Here is a 22,343-nt window from a genome sequence, read left to right as displayed (position 1 = left end):
TTGAAGTTAGTGTCTCCATGGAGATGGCGGAAAAGGAGGCTCACCAGTTGAGTTCAACAGGGAGAGTTCACAAGGTGTCGTCTGAGCCTAAAGGTGCGCGGAACGGCACATGTTACCGTTGTGGGAAAACGGGCCATCACGCTAATGACTGCTGGTGTACGGAGCTGGAATGCCGAAATTGTGGCAAAAAAGGTCACATTGATCACGCCTGTAGAGGTAAAAAAAGAACAGACAGAGCTGGGAAGCATGAAAGCAAAATGTCTGTATTTGGACAAGAGAGGAAAAGGAGTGTTCATTCAGTGCAGTATGATGGAACAAGCAAAACAGAGGGGAGCGACACCTCTGAGGAGGAAGAGGTGCACATACTGACGGTTGCAGGTGGTTCAAATGGCTACTGGGTATCACCACTGGTGGAGGGACAATCAGTGCGGATGGAGGTGGACACAGGCGCGGCTGTGTCCCTTGTTTCATACACTGTCTACAACAAAATGCATCTTACCCTTCAGCCAACAAACATTGTGCTAAAGACGTATACCGGCGAACCTGTGGCCATGAGAGGCACCATTGAGGTGACAGTTAAATTGAACGGACAGACTGCGAAACTGCCACTATATGTGGTAAAGGGAAATTACCCATCGCTACTGGGACGTGCGTGGCTAGAGAAAATCACGCTGGACTGGCCTGTAGTCCGCATGATGTCAAAAGGAGAGTCAGGTCTGACTGCAGTGTTAAACAAACATGCAGAACTCTTCAATGGGGAACTTGGGAGCATGAAAAAGATCAGCGTGAGACTGGACATTAAACCTGACAGCAAGCCAAAGTTTCACAAAGCCCGACCTGTACCCTATGCAATTAGGCCAAAAGTTGAGGCTAACTTGGAGGCCTTAGTCGAGAATGGAGTCCTGGAGCCTGTGAGCGTGAGCAAGTGGGCCACACCCATTGTTCCTGTCCTGAAAAAGGATGGATCTGTTCAAATCTGCGGGGATTTTAAAGTGACTATTAACCCGGTGCTGTCTGCGGAACAGTACCCTCTTCCCCTCATTGATGATCTTTTTACGGGCCTGGCCGGAGGGCAAAAGTTCAGCAAAATAGACTTATGCCAGGCTTATCTACAAATGCATGTCGATGACAAATCAAAGGAGCTGCTGACAATTGTGACACACAAGGGGCTATACAGGTACTGCCGCCTTCCGTTTGGAATTACGTCGGCCCCTGTTCTATTCCAAAGGGCAATGGATCAGATTTTGAGTGGACTGCCAGGAGTCCAGTGCTACCTGGATGACATCCTTGTCACTGGGACAAATGAGAAGGATCATCTTCTGAACTTGGATGCGAAATACAATGACTGAAAAAGTACGGACTCAGAGTTCGTAAGGACAAATGTGAATTCTTTCAGTTTTCAGTTGAGTACCTGGGACATGTGATTGACGCTACTGGCCTGCATAAGGCGCCGTCAAAGGTCAAGGCGATCGTGGAGTCCCCAGCACCCCAGAATGTGAGCCAGTTACGTTAATTTCTGGGGCTACTTAACTACTATGGGAAGTTTATTCCAGACTTAGCAACATTGCTGAAGCCGTTACATCAGTTGCTATGTCAAGGCAAAACATGGAAATGGACTGAACTGTGCAACGAAGCTTTCGCCCAAGTAAAGAAAGCATTGCTGAAATCGGAGGTCCTGACACACTTCGACCCAAAGCTACCCGTGCAGCTAGCATGTGATGCGTCACCATATGGTGTGGGAGCAGTCATATCCCACATCATGCCTTCTGGTGAAGAGAAACCTATCGCCTTCGCATCACGCACCTTGAACAAGGCCGAGAGTAACTATGCACAGATTGAGCGCGAGGCCTTGGGAATCGTTTTTGGAATTCGAAAATTTCATCAGTACCTGTTTGGGAGAAGGTTCACACTCCTGATGGACCACCGTCCATTGACTTCAATCTTCGGGCCCCACACCGGAATTCCATCTCTTGCTGCAAGCAGGATGCAAAGGTGGGCTTTACTGTTGTCAGGACACACATAAGACATCAAATACCGCAAATCAGACTTGCACGGTGTGGTAAACCACTTTTATCGTTCACTATCGTTACACTATGGTTATCACTGTTTATATCGTTACACTATGGTTATCACTGTTTACACTGTTGTGTCACTACACAAGGTCACCTCTTGTCACGCTGTTATACCTGGGCTGACCACAGCTGACTCCGCCCATGGCTCCGCCTGCTTGCCCAAGTATAAAGGTGGTCGACTGGCTGGTATTCCTCCTTGTTGGACCCGATCGCCCACGAGGGTGGGCTCTGTTATTTAGCCAATAAAAACCTATAGTTACTATCTTAACTCGTCACTTTTCATTGGATGAATTGATAGGTATATCAATTTTATTGGCTAAATTTTGAAATGAGTGGATCGGAGCAGCAAAATGACCAGCCAAACGGCCAGCTACAACAGCCACAGCAGCCGGCCTGGCTGCGAGCCCTCCGACCGCCGTACCTGGATCTAAACCCACAGGCAGCGAACTCAGCCCTCGACTTCAAACACTGGCTGAGCTGTTTCGAATCCTACCTGGGAGACTCCGGCGTGCCTCCGGGATCCAAACTAAGAGTTCTGACCGCCCAACTGAGCCCTAAAGTATTTGCATTCATCCAGGACCTTACTACATATGAGGACGCCCTCAACCTGCTGAAAGAGCAGTACCGGAGCCCGGTAAACTCTATGTATGCCAGACATCTCCTAAGATCCCGCTCGCAACAGCCAGGAGAGTCTGTAGATGAATTTTTACGGGCGCTACAAACACTCGGCAGGGACTGTGACTTTAAAGCTGTAACGGCTGCAGAAAATACTGAAGGGAATATCCGCGATGCCTTCGTGAAAGGCCTTCGGTCCGACTACTCACGGCAAAGACTGCTCGAATCAAAGGACCTCGACCTGAATACAACTGTAGCCCTCGCTCGCTCTCTGGAAGTGGCCCATCGGGACCTCGAGGCGTACTCCAGGTACTGTGCTGCGCGACCCTGGGACTCCGGCCCGACCCCGGCCGCAATACCCCTTGCACCGCCGCCTCTGGGACCTACCTCAGCGTCGGCGTCCCAGAACCGATCGGGACCACCACCCCCGGTACCGGCTGCGACATCGGAGCCCCGCGATCGGGCCGCCGGCTGCTTCTTCTGTGGCCAGGCGAAACACCCGAGGACACGCTGCCCTGCAAGAAACGCGACTTGCTCCGATTGCCACAAGAAAGGCCACTTCGCGAAGACCTGCAGGGGGAGAGCCACAGACGCCAGCAGTGCCTCATGCGAGTTGTGGGGGCGGCCATCTTTCATCAAGGCCACAGATGCCAGTATCCCCTCGTGTGAGTCGTGGGGGCGGCCATCTTTGATCAAGGCCACCGACGCCAGCAATGCCTCACGTGAATTGTGGGGGCGGCCATCTTCTCCGCCATTTTATTCAACGTCGTGGGCGCCGCCATTTTGCCTACCACACTCGACCGCCACCTTGTCTCCAGACCCGACCACCGCCTCACCCGCAGACTACAGCAGCTCGCTCAGCCATACACTAGCCTCCGTCACACTGGACCAAGCTCGCCCGCATCACCTGTCCAAGTCCATGATGGACATCAAAGTAAACGGCCACGCCACGACCTGCCTGTTCGACAGCGGAAGCACGGAGAGTTTCATCCATCCAGACACGGTGAGCCACTACTCCCTCACTGTCCGGCCAACGCGCAACCGGATCTCGATGGCGTCGAGGTCCCATTCTACAGACATCAGCGGATACTGTGCTGTGACCCTGTCGGTTAGGGGCACGGAGTATAAAAATTTTAAACTCCTCGTCCTGCCCCAGCTCTGCGCTGCCATCCTACTAGGGCTGGACTTCCAATCCCACCTTCAAAGTGTCACTTTGGCATACGGTGGACCCCTCCCTCCACTCACAGTCGACAACCAGCAGCCTTTAAACCGCCCACCGCGTACCACCTGCGGCCTATCCACCCTCAAGGTCCCGCCCCCTCCCTGTTCGCTAACCTCACCCGCGACTGTAAACCCGTCGCTACCAAGAGCAGGCGGTACAGCGCCGGGGACAGAGCTTTTATTAGCTCTGAGGTGCAGCGTCTCCTGAAGGAGGGCATCATCGAGGGGAGCACCAGCCCCTGGCGTGCCCAGGTCGTAGTCGTTAAGACCGGCAATAAAAACCGCCTGGTCATCGACTACAGCCAAACCATAAACCGGTACACCCAGCTGGACGCATACCCCCTTCCCCGCATATCTGATATGGTCAATCAGATTGCACAGTACCGGGTATTCTCCACCGTCGACCTTAAGTCGGCCTATCACCAACTCCCTATCCGACCAGAGGACCGCCAGTATACCACCTTAGAGGCGAATGGCCGCCTCTACCACTTCCTTAGGGTTCCCTTCGGCGTCACCAACGGGGTTTCGGTCTTCCAAAGGGAGATGGACCGGATGGTTGACCAGAACTGGCTGCAGGCCACGTTCCCTTATCTAGATAACGTCACCATCTGCGGCCGCGACCGGCAGGACCATGATGTTAATCTGGAGAAATTCCTCCGTACGGCCGAACGGCTGAACCTCACTTACAATAAGGAGAAACGCGTGTTTAACACCTCGCGTCTCGCCATCCTCGGCTGCGTAGTAGAGAACGGAGTCATCGGCCCCGACCCCGAAAGAATGCGCCCCCTCATGGAGCTTCCCCTCCCCCACTGTCCAAAGGCACTGAAGAGAACCCTGGGGCTCTTCGCCTACTATGCCCAATGGGTGCCGAATTATGCGGACAAAGCCAGACCCCTCATGAAGTCAACCTCCTTCCCCCTGACGGCAGAAGCGTGCGCAGCCTTCTCCCTCATAAAGGGAGACATTGCTAAGGCCACAATGCACGCGGTGGATGAGTCCATCCCTTTCCAAGTGGAGAGCGATGCATCCGACTTCGCCCTAGCAGCAACCCTTAACCAGGCGGGGAGACCTGTGGCCTTCTTCTCAAGGACCCTCCAGGGCCCTGAGATCCGACACTCTTCGGTCGAGAAGGAGGCCCAGGCGATCGTGGAGGCAGTAAGACGCTGGAGGCATTACCTGGCAGGCAAACGATTTACCCTCCTCACCGACCAGCGTTCGGTCGCTTTTATGTTTAATAACAAGCTGAGGGGCAAAATCAAGAACGACAAGATCTTGAGGTGGAGAATCGAGCTCTCCACCTATGATTATGATATCTTGTACCGGCCGGGTAAACTGAACGAACCCCCAGATGCTCTATCACGAAGTACATGCGCCAACGCGCAAATTGATAGACTGCAGACCCTCCACAACGACCTCTGCCACCCCGGGGTCACCAGACTTTACCACTTCATTAAGGCCCGCAACCTGCCCTACTCCATCGAGGAGGTCAGGACCATGACCAGGAACTGCCAAACCTGTGCCGAATGCAAACCGCATTTCTTTAGGCCGGACAGAGCAAGCCTGATCAAGGCCACCCGCCCCTTCGAGCGCTTGAGCATCGATTTTAAGGGGCCCCTCCCGTCCTCTGACCGTAATGTGTACTTCCTCAACATCATTGATGAGTACTCCCGTTTCCCCTTTGCCTTCCCCTGCCCAGACATGACCAGTACCACGGTCATCAAATGCCTGAACGACCTCTTCGCCTTGTTCGGGTTCCCGAACTATATACATAGCGACCGGGGCTCATCCTTCATGAGCGAGGAACTTCACCAGTTCCTACTAGCGAGAGGCATTGCTGCAAGCAGGACCACCAGCTACAACCCCCGAGGGAACGGCCAGGTGGAAAGAGAGAACGCGACTGTCTGGAAGGCCGTTCTCTTAGCCTTAAAGTCTAAGGGCCTCCCAACCTCTCGCTGGCAGGAAGTCCTCCCGGCAGCGCTGCATTCCATCCGGTCACTGCTTTGCACGGCCATTAACGCCACCCCCCATGAACGAATGTTTGTTTTCCCCAGGAAGTCGACTACGGGAACCTCGCTACCAACATGGCTGACTTCTCCGGGGCCCGTCTTGCTGCGAAAGCACGTGAGGGCCCATAAAACGGACCCCCTGATCGAGAGGGTGGACCTCCTGCACGCCAACCCCCAGTACGCCTATGTGGCATACCCAGACGGGCGGGAGTACACAGTCTCCTTACGAGACCTTGCACCCTCGGGCACCCCTGAGACACCACCATTACCCCCCACCCCCCCAAATCCAGCCCAGGTAGACGGCATGCCGGAACCCCACGAGCCTTCGCCGACCACGCAGACACCAGCATTAACATCGGATACTGCATCACCGCCGCCGCTGCTGCGCCGATCAGAAAGACTTATGAGGCCTCCGGACAGACTGACATACCCGAACTGGTAGTACACTTCACCCCACCGGACTCAAATCTAAACAAGGGGTGAATGTGGTAAACCACTTTTATCGTTCACTATCGTTACACTATGGTTATCACTGTTTATATCGTTACACTATGCTTATCACTGTTTACACTGTTGTGTCACTACACAAGGTCACCTCTTGTCACGCTGTTATACCTGGGCTGACCACAGCTGACTCCGCCCATGGCTCCGCCTGCTTGCCCAGGTATAAAGGTGGTCGACTGGCTGGTATTCCTCCTTGTTGGACCCGATCGCCCACGAGGGTGGGCTCTGTTATTTAGCCAATAAAAACCTATAGTTACTATCTTAACTCGTCGCTTTTCATTGGATGAATTGATAGGTATATCACACGGCAACGCAGATGGTCTCTCGAGGCTACCCTTGCCTGTTACTCCCCCAGAGCCTCGTCAGATAGACATCTTCTACTTTAGACAAGTGGAGGGAGCACCTGTCACTGCAGTTCAGGTACGAAGGTACACCCGCAACGATCCAGTCCTGTCTGAGGTAATGGACAATGTCATTCAAGGGAGAGCTATAGGAGATTCTCCTCGTTTGAAACCTTACGTTTCAAAAAGAAATGAGCTCTCCGTCCAGGCAGGTTGTCTTCTTTGGGGACGCCGTGTCATCATTCCGCCACCTCTGAGGGAACCTATACTGCAACAACTTCATACAGGCCACAGTGGGATGGTTCGGATGAAGGAAATGGCAAGAAGCTACTTCTGGTGGCCAGGTCTTGATGGAAATATTGAGGAGAAAGCCAAAACATGTTCCCCATGTCAAAGGGTCCGGAATGTTCCACAGCTGGCAACCCTACACCCCTGGGATTGGCCTGCAGAAGTGTGGCAGCGAGTACATGTGGACTTCGCCGGTCCTTTCGAAGAGAAGATGTTTATGGTGGTTGTGGACGCTCGTAGCAAGTGGCCAGAGGTCGCTGTGATGAGGTCTACCACGGCAGAGAAAACAATTGAGAAACTTGGTGAGATGTTCAGCCGTTATGGCTCACCGGAACAACTCGTAAGTGACAACGGTCCACAATTTGTATCACAGGAGTTTGCAACCTTCCTGCATGTGAATGGTGTCCAACACATCAGGTCTGCGCCCTATCATCCCTCTACTAACGGCCTGGCAGAAAGTTTTGTGCAAACTTTGAAGCACGCCTTGAAGGCATCGCAAGGTCAGGGCTCCATCCACCAACGCCTGAACAGCTTCCTGTTGTCCTACAGGAACAAGCCGCATGCCACAACCAAAACTTCCCCCACTTCGCTCATGATGAAGAGGTAGTTGCGGACAAGTTTTGACTTACTCAAACCTCCAAGGGCAGAACAGGTTATCCATTGTCAACAACAAGCTCAAGTTGAAAAGAGAGAGAAAAGAGCCAAGGAGAGACAGTTTCACCCTGGAGAACACGTCCTAGCTTGAAACTACAACACTGGACCGAAATGGGTTCCTGCTGCGGTGATCGCGCAGACAGGCCCTGTGTCTTACATGGTTGAGACTGCCGAGGACGTCGTCTGGAGAAGACACACAGATCAACTGTTGCTAGGAGCAGAGGCAGCCACAGTGGCTCCAACGGCTGGTTGGCCTGAACTGTTTACGGATGATACCGCAAACCAGCATCCTTTGCCACAGTGCTCATCTCCAACACAGGAAGTCATAGAGACTGTTCCACCTGTGCAAACTCCTGACTTTCGACTGACACAGGCACCTTCTCCATCCAGGCCTGTGTCAATGCCTACTGCTGTGGAAGCCAGCGATGACCGCCGGTATCCTGTCAGGGAGCGGCGGCCTCCAAGACGCTTGGATCTGTAGGCTTAGTGACTTACCCACAAGACTGGGGCAGAATAAACCCCAGGTAAAGTCAGGGTTTGAGGCAGTCTACCTCTACCCTTGGTTAGTGGGTGCATTGAAAGTAACTTACCTGTTGAGGAATAAAGTGGACCTTTCATTTAAGAGGGGAGGAATATGTTATGTATTGGGTGTTCTCCTCCCACCTGTGGTGGCGCTGTCACAGCAGATAAATGGTTGGGTGTTCTCTTGGTTAAGTTTAGCTCTCTTTGTTTGGAACTTTCCAGAACTTCCTTTCCTTCCTGAATAAAGCACTTCATGTTTGAATCTCTGAGTCCTAAATTGTGTCTAGGTAGAAAGGTACCGACACAACACTAACTGCCCTTGAGAAGGTGGTGGTGAGCCGCCTTCTTGAATCGCTGCAGTCCGTGTGGTGAAGGTCCTCCCACAGTGCTGTTAGGGAGGGAGTTCCAGGATTTTGACCCAGCGACGATGAAGGATCAACGATATACCTCTAAGTCAGGATGGTGTGTGACTTGGAGGGGAACCTGGAGGTGGTGGTGTTCCCATGCGTCTGCTGCCCTTGTCCTCCTAGGTGGAAGAGGTCGCGGGTTTGGGAGGTGCTGCCGTAGAAGCCTTGGCGAGTTGTTGTAGTGCATCTTGTAGATGGTACACACTGCAGCCACGGTGCGCCAGTGGTGGAGGGAGTGAATGTTTAAGGTGCCAATGAAGCGGGCTGCTTTGTTCTGGATGGTGTCGAGCTTCTTGAGTGTTGTTGGAGCTGCACTCATCCAGGCAAGTGGAGAGTATTCCCTCACACTCCTTGTGATCAATTCAATGAAAATAATCATAGATTTTAAATCAATGATTGCTGTGCCTCGTTGAGGTAGAGGGAGAGAGAGATCTTAAAGGAAGGAAGGTAATGAATGCTGAAACACTATGCAGAATATCAATTAGACCTGGAAAGTCACAGTGACCAAATGCCCTTGTGGCACATACAATGGTCAGATAATTTCACTCGCATTTAAACTATTTGCTCCATGATTTATAAGTTCTCTCAGGTTTATCTCAATTCAGGACACTTTATATTGTCCCATGCTGACCGCTGTTGCCCTTAAATATCTCCCTCTTCTGTGGTTTCATGCTACTGGTCTACAATAACATTTTCACCATTTGCCCTCAGCTAATGCTGATGTTTCTTGCAATGGGTGTGTTCTTTTCCCCCATGGTTTGACAACTGGTAGTAAAAGTAGATGACAAGAGTGACCAGCAAAGGGATTAATAGTTAGAAACCGTCACGAGTGATCAGTGAGGTCAACAATAATCAGCAAGGGCGTGAAAGCCGGAATCCATGGGACAAGTGCCGGGCAGAAGCTGTCTGTTTGTGGTAACTGGAAAGAAAATTAGATAAACCTGACAGCCTTCACATTGATCACAGAGCAAATGGCTTGCAATCTATTAAAATGACGTGCACTTCATGCAGTGAGTACATGTACTCAAACACATTACGAATGTCACTTTCTGCTTCTGCAGAAATTGTGTATTTTGGAAATGGATAGTCACAAGTTCTTTAACACTCTTAACCTGTGCATCGAACAATTGTAAACCCTTTCTTTATAAATAGGCTGTGACTTCATTACACGTGGCACATACAGACTCTCCTACTCTTAAGTTTTAAAGGATGTTCTCTCATATTCTGATATTAAACTGTGATATTTAATGGGCTTCTTAGGAAAGAGTTAGCAGGGTACAGTTTGTGACTATACTATCAGTGACCAGTTGCTACTGGTAACAGATTCTGTTGTTCTAAGCTATTACAATAGTCCTCACATTACTATCCTCCTCAAAGGGATGACAATGCTCCTTTAGCTTGTTAAATTTAAATTGCAATTTAAATAATTAATCAGGTTGGCTACTTAGCTATGTCCAATGTGATAATTCATTTCTATTCCCATTTAAATTTCAGATCTAAATTACATCCTATGTCCTTTCAACTGAGTCAGTGCCTAGCAGTCTGCAGCTTCCATCACCTGTTGGGGAGCCACACTGTATCTGGCCGGTTCCTCTAGATCTGACTTATCTCCTCAGGAACTTTAGACAGCTCCATTTGCTATTGCAAGCACCCAGTGCTAGCATCATGCACTCCCAAATCAGGTGCAGCAAGGTCTGATGTAGAGTAAAACTCCTTCTACTCTGTCCGAACACCAAATTCAGAAGTGCACGTCTGACGTCTCTGGGGGGCGAATTTCGACTTCCGCCTGAAACGGGCGCAAACTCAGAAGAGCGGCCACACGTCCCGCCCTAAGCTAACGCCCTGCAGGCAACCCTACTGTAGCTCACCAGTGAAAACGGCCAGCTGCCATCCCGAGCTGGCCGGCAGGACAAGTCGGTTGGTTGGTGGAAGGGGAGCTGAAGCTAATCCCAGTCAAACACAGGCCACCAATGGTCCGCAGTATCTTGTGGAAGATTTCTGCTGCTCCTAGCCCCACAGAAATTCTCGCAAAGGCATTTTTGGACGTTTTCTTGAGCGGCTACCAGCGGTTCGTTTTGAGGACCATTGCTTAGGCTGCTCAATGCCTGGTAAACTGGTCCGAGTGTATGCTGTGTCATTTGTACCTGAGCAATGCAAATAGGGTCCTTCCAATTTCATAGAACCCTAATTTTCATATTAAAGCAGCATTTACAAGACCCACCTGAAAATTGCATCAGCTGGGCTTTGGGCATCCATGGTGCTCACCCCCCGCCAACTTTCAAGCAAGAACTTGTGCACATTGATATTCAGCATTTGCCACTGATCCAAATGTGACATTGTCTGCAAATTTGGACACAATTCCATCCTTTAAATCATTTATAGAAACTATAAACAGAGCCGCAACACTGACTCTTGCGCTGCTCCATTAGTAACTAGCTGCCAACCAGATACCTGCCCACGCTTACATATTATTACACCGTATTTACAGCACCGAAACAGGTTATTCGGCACAACGGATCCATGCCGGTGTTTAAGCTCCACAATAGCCTCCTCCCATCCTTCTTCCTCTGATCCCATCAACATTCCTTTCACCCTTATGTGTTTATCGAGCTTCCCCTTAAATGCATCGATGCTATTTGCCTCAACTACTCCCTGTGGTAGCGAGTTCCACATTCTAACCACTCTCTAGGTAAAGAAATTTCTCCTGAATTCCCTATTGGACTTTTCAGTGACTACCTTATATTTATGGCCCCTAATTCTGGTCTCCCTTGCAAGTGGAAACACCTTCTCTACGTCTACCCTAACAACCCCTTTCACAATCTTAAAGGCCTCTATCAAGTCACTCCTCGGCCTTCTCTTTTCTAGAGAAAAGAGCCCCAGCCTGTTCAATCTTTCCTGATAGGTTTGGTATCATTCTAGTAAATCTTTTTTGCACTTTCTCCAGTGGCTCTCTATTCTTTTTATAATATGGAGACCAGCACTGTTCACTGTTCACAGTACTCCAAAGGTGGTCTCATCAAGGTTCTATGCAAGTTTAATATAACTTCTCTGCTTTTCAATTCTATCCCTCTAGAAATCAGCCCCAGTGCTTTGTTTGCTTTTTTAGGGGCTTATTAACCTGCGTCGCTACTTTTAGTGGTTTGTGTCTCTGTACCCTCAGATCCCTCTGCTTCTCTACCCCACTTATTTTCCAAGGAGTGTGTGGCCTCCTTATTCTTCCTACCAAAATGTACGACAGGTTGAACGTCCTGAATCCGGCAACCTCAGGACCGAGGCCGAGCCGGTTTTCGTGTTTTTCCGGACTTCGGAACGTGTTTCTGATGTCCGAAGTCCGGAAATATCGCAACTTGGGCTCGGGCGTTTCCGGACTTTGGACATCAGAAACCCGTTCCGAGTCCGGAAATGCCCGGGCCCAAGTTGCGATACTTACGGTTTTTGGACGTCACCTGGCTGGCGGTGGAAACAGTTTGACAGGGTGTCCGGATTCCAGAACATTTTACGGATTCCGGACAACCCTGCCACCAATCACCCCGGAGTCTGGGCTCCGGAACTCCGGATTTTGGACGCTCAACCTGTACCTCACACTTATCCATATTGAAGTTCATTTGCCAATCACGCGCCCATTCTGCAAGTTTATTGAAGTAACGAGAGAGTAAAGAGAACCCCAGGCTTCTCTTCGCCACAACCAACATTTAACATACTTTAGCCTCCTTTAATTGAACCAGAAGGAATACAACCACAATTTTTACAATCACAAGTCGCTGATAGATTAGTATAAAAATGTCCAAATAAAATTTAAAAAATTAAAAATAGGACAGCTAAGGAAATGGAAACGAAGAAAGAAATGGGAGGAAAGGAAATATAATAGTGAAAACAGAATTACGCTTTTAAAAAAAATGTCATTAACATTGTGTTAAGTATATATTTTAGTTCTGAAATGTTAGCATTAAAGTAATAACATTAATCCTGAAGGTTAAGTGCCTATAATACAGTAATATTTGTGCTTTTTTCAGTGGCAGAGTTAAATGAGCTGAAAACAACAACAAAAAAGTCACTCCAGGTGGAGCAGAATCTCCCCGCAGCTGTCAGCAGTTTAAGGGTTAATTTTGGAGCTTCACATTCTGTGCTGAAACAGTTAACTTGCTGCAATATGTGAAACAGAAGCAGACAGGACTAAGGTGAGAGAATCGGAAATTTTAAAAAAGAATCTTAATCCAAATTAAAGGAAAATAATTGTAAAATGAATCATTTCTGACAGAATCAGTGAAGTCGAATATACCTGTCCACAATGTTAAAGAGTGTAGCAATGACCCACTGTCTCATGTAATCCTCAGAGCACACCACACATTAGATTGTCTGAACCACTGCACCTGAGGCACTGGCACCACAGAACAAAGGTGCTCACACCTGAAAATATTCAAAGAAACTTCTAATTTATCTGACACATTGGAAATTGAAGTGTCTGCACCAGCAGCTGCCTGGGATGTGTTAGGGAAACAGAGATTACAGGGGTTTTCCTGCATTCAACAAGATTATCTGTTAGTTTAATAGACACCCTCTGGAATGTTTATCCAGACAGCTGAATAAATGGGTATCACAAGTAGTGTACAAACACCCTTGATTTCTAAAATGAAAATCGGACAGCGGATAATCAAGTTATTCAAGAACACCCTCAAAACCTCCTTGAAAAAGTGTAACATCCCCACCGACACCTGGGAATCCCTGGCCCAAGACCGCACAAAGCGGAGGAGAAGCATCCGGGAAGGCGCCGAACACCTCAAGTCTCTTCGCCGGGAGCAAGCGGAAGCCAAGCGCAGGCAGCGCAAGGAGCGCACATCAACCCAGGCACCCCACCCACCTGCCCCTTCAACCACTGTCTGCCCCACCTGTGACAGAGACTGTAGGTCCCGCATTGGACTCATCAGTCACCTGAGAACTCATTTTTAATGTGGAAGCAAGTCATCCTCGGTTCCGAGGGACTGCCTAAGAGAAGAGTATTACAGAGGAACACAGGACTTTAGTCCCACAGGGCATTATCCCTCAACCTGCAATGTGTTGAAAGGATAGAATTAGCGCCCACATTTGAGGTTTTTCATTTGCCAATTACACGCCAATTCTGCAGGTTTATTAACGTCTTCCTGTATTTTGTCACAGTCCTCCTCTGTATTAACTATAACCCTACTCGCTGTCTGCCAACCAAACAGTTCAGTACATTCCCATCTATCCCATAGGCTTTGATGTTATGTAGTAGTTTATTATGTGGGACAGTGTCAAGTGCTTTCTTGAAATCCAGGTAGACAACATCCACTGTCCTCTATCTTCTAGATCTGTCATCTCCTCAAAGAAATCCAGTAAATTAGGAAAGCATGACCTCCCACTTCTAAAACATTGCTGACTGTCTTGAATTAGCTCATAACCCTCAACATGCTCTCTTATATTATCCTTCTTAATCTTTTCAAACACACGATGGTGGTACCTTCGCAGGAGGACAGTGCCTGAGCAGAGGGAACTATGACAATGGAAGCTAGGCTGGGGGCTAGGAAGGGAAGTTGGGTGATCAGCAGTTTAGTGGGAATGGGAAGAAGGGACCAGGAGGTGGGTCTCATGGACAAGATAAACTTGGGAGAGGTCATAAAGGGAGATAGAAGAGCAATTAGAGAAAGACATGGGTTCAGGGCTAAGGCAGGGGGGAGCCAGTGACAGGTTTGTATTGGAGGGCATGGGGAATGGCGGGGGCGCGGGTGGGTGGAGCAGCAGAGGCAGCTGAATGAATGGGCACAATCTTAGTGACCAAGAAGTCCATGAGCTCCTCGCGCTCGTTGGAGCTGAGAGTGGAAGAGGCAGGGTATTACGTCCGTGAATGATTGAGACACGGACAGCAGGAGTTGAACAAAACAAGTCTTTACTGATGGAAGTCAATAGTGAAACTGAAAACAACAGAGGCTCACTAGCGCCTTTTATACAGGGGTGGTCACTGCCGGTACTGCAGTCTGAGACCAGTTATTCTCTTAAAGGTACATACACAACAATTCCTCCCCTTTTAGATAAACAGTACATAACATTCATTTAACAACTAAATGATAATTAATTACAATCACAATTACGGTTGCTAGATACATTGGTTAAGTTTAAGCAATTATAAGTTCAGTCTTTGAGGAGGCTTCCTGATTCTGTCTGGATAACGCCTCTTTGGGGTATCAGGCTCTTCTGGTAATGTTGAGTCGGGATCAATGTCGTTGTTTGGTTCATCTGCTTCCAATATTACCGGTTCTGCGGTAGCTGCAATTGGAACGTCGATTTCATTACCAGGTGTATCAGATCATGGTGTGGAGTTGACGTTTTCCAGTGACTCTAGAATCTGGTCAGCATGGCGTCTTACAATGCTCTCCCCAACGTCCACGGTATACATGAGAGGTCCTTGTCGTGTACAAATCGTTCCTGGCTGCCATTTCTCAGTGCGGTAGTCCCGGGCCAAAACTGGTTGACCTATCTTAAAACTCCTGGTCGGCCTTTCATTCATATTCTGAAACTGCCTGTTCGCCACATCTCTTCGGACGTTTGGCTTAACCAAATCCAAGCGGCATCGTAGTCTTCGATTGAAGAACATCATGGCTGGAGTTTGGTTGGTAACCGCATGTGTCGCATTCTGGTAGGCAAACAAGAAGTTGTCCACCTTGTGTTGTAGGGGTATATCTTCATTACACATTGCCTTGATAGCCTTCTTGAATGTTTGGACAAACCTCTCGGCCAATCCATTAGTGGCTGGATGATATGGGGCAGATGTGTAATGCTTAACACCATTGTTCTTTAAGAACCTCCGGAACTCTTCAGACACAAACTGTGGTCCATTGTCAGAGCAAATCTGTTCAGGTAGCCCATTCCTGGCGAATATGGTTCGTAAAACTGTGATAGTTTTTTCCGTGGTGGTTGAGGACATTTTTATTACCTCTGGCCACTTTGGATGTGCATCCACCGCAATTAAAAACATCGAGCCCATGAAGGGACCAGCAAAATCAATGTGCACCCTTTGCCATGGAGATGAGGGCCACTCCCATGGATGCAGAGGAGCTTGTGGTGGGGCGTTTTGGACCTTCTGGCATCCTGCACAGCTCTTGGTCATCTCTTCGATTTCTCTATCGATTCCCGGCCACCACACAAACGCTCTGGCTAAGTTCTTCATTTTTACCCCACCCAGATGACCCTCATGAAGCTCATTGAGCACTCTATCCATCAACTTAGGTGGAATTACTACTCTGGATCCACACATCAAGGTTCCTCTGCACACTGACAGCTGTTCTCTTCTCGGCGAGAATGCTGGCAGCAGTGGTTCGCCATGTGCTGGCCATCCCTTCACCGTTAAATCATAGACCCATGATAGTGTTGGGTCATTCCGTGTTTCCTTTTCTATGTTTGCATTCGTCACAGGGAGACATTCGACTATGGTCGAGTGGAATAACTCCATTGGATCCACTGCAAGGTCTTCTTCTTCCACCGTCGGCAACGGTAGGTGTGACAATCCATCAGCATTTCCATGCTGTTTAGTTCCTTTGTACTCGATGTCATATTGGTGTGCCCCTAGGAAAAGGGACCACCTCTGCAGCCGTTGTGCTGTCATTATCGGTACGCCCTTCTGAGGGTTGAAAATGGAGACAAGAGGTTGATGATCGGTTAGTAGAGTAAATTTTTGACCGTGCAGGTAGTGACTGAACTTCTTCACCCCCCACAGTAGGCTGAGGGCCTCTCTGTCAATCTGGGCGTAGTTACGCTCGGCTGAAGTTAACGAGCGTGACGCAAAAGCTATCGGCCTCTCTAAACCATCAAGGAATTTGTGTGACAGTACCGCCCCAATGCCGTAGGGAGATGCATCACACGCCAGTCTGATCGGCAGTGCTGGGTTGTAGTGAGCCAATACTTCCCTTGAAGTGATTAAGTCCTTACTCTTCTGAAAGGCCCGCTTACAATCATCGCTCCATTTCCATGCTAACCCCGTTCGTAGCAGGGCGTTCAGTGGGTGCAGAATTGTCGACAAATTCGGCAAAAACTTATGGTAGTAATTCACCAATCCGAGGAATGACCTCAGTTGCGACACATTTTCAGGCGCTGGGGCCTTAACAACCACTTCAATTTTGTCAGGGGACTTATGTAACCCCTCTTCATCAATCACGTGGCCACAATACGATATCTGTTTCTTAAAAAATTCGCACTTGGGGCGGTTGGCTCGCAGCCCATGTTCCCGTAGTCTAGTGAGCACCTGTTCTAGGTTGTTAAGGTGTTCACTGTCATCTTCACCTGTCACAAGGATGTCGTCCAAGTAACACTGAGTCCCCGGAATCCCTTGCAGGACTTGTTCCATCACTCTTTGCCATATCGCCGGAGCCGATGCTACTCCGAATACCAATCGATGATACTGGTAAAGACCTTTGTGAGTGTTTATCGTGAGATACTTCCTAGAGGACTCTTCAACCTCCATCTGCAAATATGCTTGTGCTAGGTCAATTTTTGTAAAACGCTTCCCTCCAGACAGTGAGGCGAAGATGTCTTCTATCCTTGGAAGAGGATATTGTACAGTGTGAAGGACTGGGTTCACCGTCACCTTGAAATCCCCACAGATGCGAATCTTCCTTGGCTCCCCGGACTTATTGCTTAACGTTTTCATCATGACAGGAACGATGGGTGTCGCCCACTCGCTCCAGTCGACCTTAGACAGCACGCCTGCCTTCTCCAGATTCTCCAGCTCTGCCTCGACGGCTGGGCAAATTGCATATGGTACCGGTCTTGCTTTGAAAAACTTGGGAACTGCATTCTTTTCTATTTTTATCGAGGCGGTTACGCCTTTAAGCGTGCCCAGTTCTTGTTGAAATACCTCTTTGGCGTTAGCTAAGATTGTTGACAATCGTCCAGGAGTGACGTCTTCATCTTTTTTACCGTCCACCGTCATTGCATGAATGGAGTGCCAATCTAAGTTTATCTTCCTGATCCATTCCCGTCCCAATAACGGTGGTCCACCATTTGGCAGTATGTAGAGATACAATTTCCGTATTTTCTTGCCGTTGTATTCGACAGGCACCCTTATTTTTCCTCTGGGGTATACTTTTTGCCCCGTATACGTCGTCAAGACGATGGATGTCTCTCTCAAGGGTATGTGTGAAAATAGCCGCTCGTAGTCTCGTCGATTCATGACGGTTAGCGCTGATCTGTATCCAATCCCATTTTAACTTGGGACCCTGCTATCGTGAGGGTGACCCAAATGGTTCGGTGATCCTCTTTTGCGATTACATTGTGAAGTTTGAGACAGCTTAGTCTCCTGTTCCCGGATTCACTATCGCTCATCTGGTCTTCGGAACTACTGTCCGTCATCTTTTGTACTTTCTTGTACGGTTCCTTAGTAGCCTTTTTGTTGTCGCTGGTCTTCTTCCCAGACCTGCAAACTCGTGCAATGTGTCCCATCTTCCCGCATTGCCTGCATATTTTGTCTTTGGACCAGCAGTCCTTCTGGTCATGGTTAGTTCTGCCGCAGCGATAACATTTTGCAAATCCCCGTGTCATTTCATGGGTGCCATATTCCTGTGGTTTTTGTTGAATTTCTGCAGCTCCCCTGGCTGCTGCTTCATACGATACTGCCACGCTGAAAGCCTTATCTAGCGTCAGCTCTTTCTCTGAGAGTAACTTCTTCTGTGTTCCTTCACTCAGGAGTCCACAGACAAATTTGTCCCGTAGAGTATCTGCCAGTCCTGCTCCGAACTGGCAGTGCTTTGATAGCTTGCGTAGTTCCGTAAGGTACTCAGCATTGCTCTCATCTTTATGCTGAGTTCTCCTGTGGAATTTAAATCTTTCTGCTATCAACAGCGGTGCAGGGTTTAGGTGTTCCTGTAGGACAGCAACAATTTCGTTAAAACTCTTCGCCTTCGGTTTGGCTGGAGTAATCAGGTCCCGCAATAGGCCGTACATTCTAGCGCCCATTAAGTTTAGCAATATTGATGCCTTTTTCCCCTCCGCTATTTCGTTTGCCTCGAAATATACCTCGACTCTTTCCACATACATGGTCCAGTCCTTTATTGTATTATCAAAAGCAGTGATACAGCCAGCCTTCGGCATCTTGCAAATCTAAAATGGCGCCTCCCGCGCTTTGCCTTCTTCCCCGATTTAACAAAATGGCGCCTCCCGCACTTTGCCTTCTTCCCCGCTGATTAAGATGGCACCTCCCGCGCTTGGCCTTCTTCCCCGCTGTTGTTATCGCTGCTTTCCGCGGTTCCCGTTGCAACCTGCAGCTCCTCGCGGTTTCTTGCGCGTTTAATATTTCTTTTTTTTTTTATTTTCCCATCGTGGAACAACCCTGTGGGACTCTTGCCTCCCTCTTCGCGGGTCTATACGCTGCCCGGCTTCGTAGCACCGGCCGCGCCCTGTGTGCTCCACCCTCTCTCTCTCTTCTTCCCGACAACACTGCTCGGCCCCGTTGCAAACCACCCGCTCGAGTTCGCGACCGCCGCAGCCCAGGAAGGATCAGTGCACTACCTGCCACCAGCCCGATTAACTGAAGCACCGTCGACAGGAACCAGGCCCCGCTTCCGACAGCTTCTCCAGCAATCTTCAACTCCGCAAACACAGGGGCGGATGCCCACGGTCGACGCCCGTTTCTACTGCCTCTTACTTTCTTTTCTTTCTGGCCTCGACCTCTGCTCACTTCGCTGTAGGAATGGATCCCAGGAGGTGGTGCAGACTGTAGGTAGGTTCGTATCTGCTCGTCGCCAGTATTACGTCCGTGAATGATTGCGACACGGACAGCAGGAGTGGAACAAAACAAGTCTTTACTGATGGAAGTCAATAGTGAAACTGAAAACAACAGAGGTTCACTAGCGCCTTTTATACAGGGGTGGTCACTGCCGGTACTGCAGTCTGAGACCAGTTATTCTCTTAAAGGTACATACACAACACAGGGGAGAGGGGTTTAAGGCGAAGGCTGGCAGTGGAGAAAGGAAGCTGGGAATTATTTTTACTCTGCATGATGATCCTGGAGTAGTGGGAGCAATTCTGGCTCATTGAAGACTGAATGTCAAAGAAGCAGCCTGAGAAGACAGAGGCAGTGGAGGGATCGAGTGAGATGGTAGAGTGGTAGACCTGTCTATCATCAGTGTAGATCTGATTCAGCATTTTGCTAATAAACATTCAATTGACCATAGTGAAATATAAATCTTGGAGATTAAAAATGACACAACCGTATGACTACCAATAATTAAAACCAACCCTACTCATAGAACTGGTGGCATGTGATAGTGCTGTGAGATATTTCATAAATAAAACATTATACTAAGAACGTACAGAAAGTCAGAAGTACATTCGTTTTATCAAAGTTCACCCCTTTAGTATGCTACAGAATGTTGAGCCGTATACCTTCACGCATTTAATTCCCAGAGACAGGGTCAGGTTCCCCACACACACTGTTGACACCCAGCTCTGCCACTCCAAAAACTCTCTCGATCCCTCCACTGCCTCGGAGTTGTCACACTGCAGGTCCGGCCAAATCTTGGATCAGCCGTAATTTCTTCCACTGCTCCAGGAACTTCCTGAAGAGTAAAGATAATTCCCCGGCTCCTTTTCTCCACGACCAATATTTAACATACAGTGAAGTGAGCCTTCTTTAATTTAACCAGAAGGACAAGCACAATTTTTACAATCACAAGTCGCTGATAGATTAGTGTAAAAAGGTCCAATTAAAATAAAATATAAAAGTAGGACAGCTAAGAAAATGGGAAAGAGGAAAGAAATGGGAGGAAAGGAAATATAATAGTGAAATGAGAATTAAGTTTAAAGAAATGTCATTAACATTGTGTTAAGTATATATTTTATTTCTAAAATGTTAGTATTAAAGTAATAACATTATTCCTGAAGGTGAAGTGCCTATAATACAGTAATATTTGTGTTATTTTCAGTGGCAGAGTAAATGAGCTGAAAACAAAGAACACCAGTCACTCCAGGTGGAGCAGAATCTCCGCACACCTGTCAGCAGTTTAAGGGTTAATTTTGGAGCTTCAAATTCTGTGCTGCAACAGTTAACGTGCTGCAATGTGTAAAACGGAAGCAGACAGGACTAAGGTGAGAGAATCGGAAATTTTAAACAGAATCTTAATCCAAATTAAAGGAAAATAATTGTAAAATGAATCATTACTGACAGAATCAGTGAAGTCGAATATACCTGTCCACAATGTTAAAGAGTGCAGCAATGACCCACTGTCTCATGTAATCCTCAGAGCACACCACACATTAGATTGTCTGAACCACTGCACCTGAGGCACTGGCACCACAGAACAAAGGTGCTCACACCTGAAAATATTCAAAGAAACTTCTAATTTATCTGACACTTTGGAAATTGAAGTGTCTGCACCAGCAGCTGCCTGGGATGTGTTAGGGAAACAGAGATTACAGGGGTTTTCCTGCATTCAACAAGATTATCTGTTAGTTTAATAGACACCCTCTGGAGTCGAAACTCCACAGCATGCAGGGAAACCCAGACTTCCAGGTTTCCTGACCGAAATTCCTCCCCCCGCATGGAAAGCAGGCCCCTGTCAATGTCAGGGCCCTTGAGTGTGATAGTCAGTCAATGGTGTATAGTGCAGACAACAATCAAGTGAGGGAAGAATTGGTTTTCTGTCACCTGACAATTGGGAGTGGCAAAGGCTGGGGATCAGGCCAGGTACGGAGCAATGGCTGTGGTATATTATTCTTTATCACTTGTATTTTATCCTACGTGTTTGATTGTTTCCACCTTCATTTTCCATTGGTTTTAAATCCTTCTGCTATAAGTGTGTGACCACACCTGGAGTACTGTGTACCGTTTTGGTCTTCTTACCCAGCGATAGATATACTTGCCTTAGAGGCGGTGCAATGAAGGTTCACTAGATTGATTCCTGGGATGAGAGAGCTGTCCTATGATGAGAGACTGTGTAGAATGGGCCTATAATCTCTGGAGTTCAGAAGAATGAGAAGTGATCTCATTGAAACGTATAAAATTCTTAGAGGGCTTAATAGGGTAGATGCTGAAAGGCTGTTACCCCTAGCTGGAGAGTCTAGAACTAGGGGACATAGGGCGCGAAATTTGGTTACGCCCCGTTTGGGGGCGGTATCTGAATTAGCGCTGGAGATTTAGCGCCTGGCGTGGAACAACCGCCTCGGCCACTAAATTTGGCTTACCGTCCTGGAGAGGCCACGGACCACGCCAAGGGATGCCACGGAGGGCCAACCTGGAGGTCGATCAAAAGATGAAAATGACGGCTCGGGTGGCAGCCGCACCTCACCTTTAAATACCGTCCTGCCAGCGGGGTGCGACCCGGTTCGCGACCCGCAAGGCTGGCGCTGACATCGCCCGCGGCAGCCTCGCGAGGCACAGCCGAATTTCTGCAGCAGGCTGCTAAGGGGTCATGTCGCACGGCGATGATGTCATCGCCGGTGGCACAATGGCCCGGGGCCACTACCGGTGCGGGCGCGCCGCTATCGGGTAGCGCCTCAGCAATACCCTGCCGAATTTCTCGGAGGGCGCTATCCCCCCCTGGGCGATAAGCCCTTTGCACCCCGTTAGCGATCCCCGGCGGCGCTAACGGCAGGCGCAAAGGAGCCGAATTTCGCGGCCATAGTCTCAGGATAAGGGGTCGGACATTTAGGATTGAAATGAGGAGAAATGTCTTTACGCAGAGGGTTGTGAATCTTTGGGATTCTCCACCC

This window comes from Somniosus microcephalus, chromosome 24 (assembly GCF_052327205.1).
Source record: "Somniosus microcephalus isolate GS21.2 chromosome 24, FLI_Smic_1.0, whole genome shotgun sequence".
NCBI classification, from domain to species: domain Eukaryota; kingdom Metazoa; phylum Chordata; class Chondrichthyes; order Squaliformes; family Somniosidae; genus Somniosus; species Somniosus microcephalus.
This window is presented reverse-complemented; position numbering follows the sequence as displayed.